Source organism: Spermophilus citellus, assembly GCF_964194105.1.
Source record: "Spermophilus citellus genome assembly, chromosome: X".
Classification (NCBI taxonomy): domain Eukaryota; kingdom Metazoa; phylum Chordata; class Mammalia; order Rodentia; family Sciuridae; genus Spermophilus; species Spermophilus citellus.
In genome coordinates, this window is record NC_138190.1 from 1,762,191 (window position 1) to 1,766,508 (window position 4,318).

Consider the following 4,318-nt stretch of genomic DNA (forward strand, 5'->3'; position numbering starts at 1 on the left):
GGGAAGGATAGTAGGAGGGAATTCCGGGGGAGGTCCCAGGAGACCGGCGGTTCCGGGAAGCCCGCGGTTCCGGCAGACGCCCGCGTGGGAGGACCGGGTTTGGCTTGTGGCGCCTAGAGAGAATCGGCGGCTTTTTCAAAATAAAGTTTTGTTCCTGCTCGAGTGGCTCGTGGAGGTGTGGGAGGCAATTCCCTAAGGCAGCAATGCGGGGTTGAAATAAAAGGAGCACCTTGTGCTTAATGTCCATGTTCTACATTCCACTATTAGGGAGTTGTTGGAAGCCATCGGACTCTGGTGACCCCACACAACAGGTCATCTCTTTACCCCAAATCCAAACACAAAAGGTCATGATGACAAGCAGGAAAGGAACTTTGATCAGTGAAGCTACACCAGGAAGACCAGGGCACCATGTCCTCCGCCCTCTCTTCAGGGCTGTCTAGGACTCTCAGGTTTTATAGAAAGGGCAATCAGTCATAGGCATGTGTGTAGAGGCCACACTGTATGTAGGTTTGGTGTCATTTGTGGCTTCAGACATCTGTGGGTCTCATAAAATATCTGTGAGCTTATGGTCACGTGCCCCCTTGACACACTTCACCCCATTGCACAGGCTGACCTGAATTGATCTCAGGAAGGGTCCCCTCCCTTGTGTTCTTTCCTTATCAGTGGTTCAGAGGCACCAACATTTTCGAGAAAAGCCACAAGCCACCTGCTCCTGCCTGGTAAGCACCATATCCCTAGCTGCTGACCCAGGGCTCTCAGCTTCCTGGGTTTCAACTGATAGTTAAACCAGAAAGAAACAATAACCCTGCTCAGCTCGGCCCATAAAGCCTGCGTATGAAACCCCACTTGGGGCCCATTTGGCCTGTGGTGTTGATACCGCTGGTTACTGGGGAGTTCTGCCCCCTCACATGTTGAAGTTTGAACATTAGAGAAGCAAGCCCAGGCAAGCACACAAAGCAGGGTTCATTTTTAAAGGAGTAACAGACTTCTCCCCAGGAGGGAGAGGGGGGCCATAGCTGGTATCCTGGTATTCCCAGAAGCAAGGTGTTCAGCCTTTCTATGAGTCCTAGGCTTCCTGTGCTCTCCATGCCTTTCCCCTTACCTTTCTCCTTCCTGCCTTGGTGACAAGGCCCAGGAATGCTTCGTGAGATGGTACAAAGGAGACAAACATGGGGGATGAAGAGGGAAGGGCAGGATGCAGCAGCTAAGGACACATTAAAACCATAAAAGCTGCCTGTAGGGAGGGGCAATCCTGGGACAGGCTACTTTAGTAACATGAAGGAGCAAGGGCAGGTCCTTGATGAGGGTGGAGCAAGGCCTCTGAAGGAGTTAACATTTCTATCCCTCAGGGGACAGTGTGCAACTTGCCAGACTCTCTCAACATTGGCCTCCTTGATCAGACCTGACTCCATTTACCTGTCTGTACTGACTGCCTGTCTATTTCTGGCTTCAGTATCTGCCCCTTCCCAGAAAGTGAATACAACTTTATTTTTACTCTTAGCTTGAATTGGTGAAGTCTTTCACATCTTGTGTCCTGGCCCAAATTCAGTCTACCTACCAACATTGCCAATGACCATGGGCAGGGGGGCTCATATATAAACAGTCATGCTTTTTCAAGTGTGGAATAGTGGCCACATTCCTGTCTAGGGCTGAGAACTCAACTCTAGGTTCTCCTCCTCCCATGCTGGGCATTGAATCCATGGCAGGGGTACAGAATCCCTGAGCTCCATCCCCAGCCCTTTTTCTATTGTGGTACAAAGAAGTGGGTGGGAGCGTAAATATAGTGGGTTTGAGAACATAACTCTGAAACCCTGCCTAATTCCTTCTTAAGATTGGGATCCATCTCATCCAAAACTCATGAAAACTAATTTTTGTTTTAGTATAAATTACTGCAATCTTTAAACTTGCTTGGAATGCCTGCCCATGCCTTGAACTCACCCATACTTGCCCCCCCCTGACCAGATAACAACCTCTCTGAAACCTCAGTGGTACCTCATACATTCTGATGTTGGGATCTGAATTTATTCCCTACCTGGAAATGTTAAGCCATGTAGTTCATTAACCTACTACCTGCCTTTGTATTATGCTTGTCCAAATCCTGGTATCTGTAAGTTCTCAAGACACCCCTCTTTGCAAACTTTTGTGCTATAAAAATGTGTTCCAAGGGCTGGGGATGTGGCTCATGCAGTAGCTCGCTCACCTGGCATGCCTGAGGCATGGGTATGATGCTTAGCACCAGATACAAAAAAAAATGTTGTGTCTGCCCAAAATGAAAAATAAATATTAAAAAATTCTCTCTGTCTCTCTCACTCTCTCCCCCTCTCTCTAAAAAAAGAGTTGTTGTTTGATTCAAAACAAATGTGTTCTGAGAGAGCTGGAGTATCTTTAGCCTGGGGTTTGAGGACAGACAGACATGGCCAGCTCCTGGGTACATAAATAAAATTTTGATTTAGTGTCATTGAAAATTGGAGTCTGTGTTCGTTTCCTTGTGTTGTGGTTTAACAGTGCCAGGTCTCTAACAAGGCCATCTTTGGTTTTGGCCAAGGGAGCATATTTTTTACACATGATGACACATCTTTAAGCCAATACATTAAAAAACTGAAAAAAAATCATTCAATAAATTCTTTCTTAGAAAACAACAATAACAACGACAAAACTTGAGCAGTATCCTGGGATAGTGGTACAAACCATGCCATGAGGGTCAAAAGTTCTAGCCCAACCTCTGAAATGTAGCCTCACTCTCTGTCAAAATACAACTTAAAAGGGACAGGGCATGTAGCTCAGTGTGACAGCAACCCTGGGCTTAATGGCCAGTTTAAAAGCAACAACATCCTGAAGAGGAATAGAGGGGAAAAAGACATAAGAAAATAGAAGAGTGTAAAAGGGCAGACATCAATCGAACTACATCAACAGTGATATTATATGGCAATTGACTGAACAATCCTATCCTAAGGTAGAGATCAGCAGACAGAATGAAAACAAGCTCCAATTCTGTGCTATGTGCAGGGGTCACTGCTGGGATACAAATGGATAAAGAGTTTGAAAATAAGAGGATGTGAGTCCTACACCATGAAACAGACACCATGAGTCAGCTCTCCTGTAGTACCTTTTCAAAATCAGGCAACATGTTTCAAAGCCACAATTAATTGAGACAGAACAGCTGTGAGACATGGACACATGATGTTAAGGTGTTCCTGAATGCTCCATCCTCTTTCCCAATGCCAATCCAATAATAAGGACACAGCTGTGAGATTACAGGAAAAAAAATGGTTTGCTAGCAAAGGAGCAGCACAATGACTACTGTCCAGAGACCGGGATTCTGCCAATCAGAAGAAAGAGTTGGCTTTTTTGGGGGAAGGGAGATGGGGGTTCCAGGGATTGAACCAGGTGCACTCAGTCAGTGAGTCACATCCCCAGCCCTATTTTGTATTTTATTTGGAGCCAGGGTCTCTCTGAGTTTCTTATCAGCTCAACTTTGCTGGGGCTGGCTGTACACTCTTGGTCCTACTGACTCAGCCTCCCTAGAGGCTGGGATTGAGGCACCACCACCACACCTGGCACAAAGGAAAATATTTCATTAATGAGATGGAAAGTCCTTAGTTTGATGTCAATTAGAGATTACAATTTGGTTATTCTGTGTTTGTTTGGGTTTGCTATTGCAGAAACCCAAAGCACATTCCAGGAGACACAAAAGCCTGTAGAGTCCACACAATGTTAGGTGATCCAAACTTGTGGCCTCCCTGGGACACAAAGGCAACCTGTCAGCTCCTTTCATATTCTTACCAATATGAACCATTTCAGGGTCAGCTGAAAATGCAAGCTGACTTTGGCATTGAAAGGGGACCTCATGTCTAACAGAACAGTCATGTGCCACGAGGACAATAGGCAGTGAAGCAATGACAGAATGACAGACATGCCATTTTGCTCCCATGTGAAGGCTGAGTTCTGGAGGCTGCTCCTGCTCAGGGCAGATCTTAAAGTGGGGATCAGGTCCCAGGCCACGTGGGTTGCAGATGTGATCTGGGGTTCTGCACAGACCTCTCCAGCAGCCATTTCCAGGACAGTGACAATCCCAGGCCTGCCTAAGTCCCTCATCCCCATGTTTCATCAGCCCTTGGGACCCAGAACAAGAAATATGGTGAGAAGTGGACCCAACTCTGCCCCCCGATTTCAGTTCTGGCTACTTGGGTGCATTCAGCCTTGAGCTCTGGGCATTTCAAAGAATCGAGTAGGAACATGAGACCCAGAGATGTGTCAAACAGCCCTGAGGGATGACCAGCTTTCCCATGGTCAGGACACCACAGAGGGCTTCAGGTTG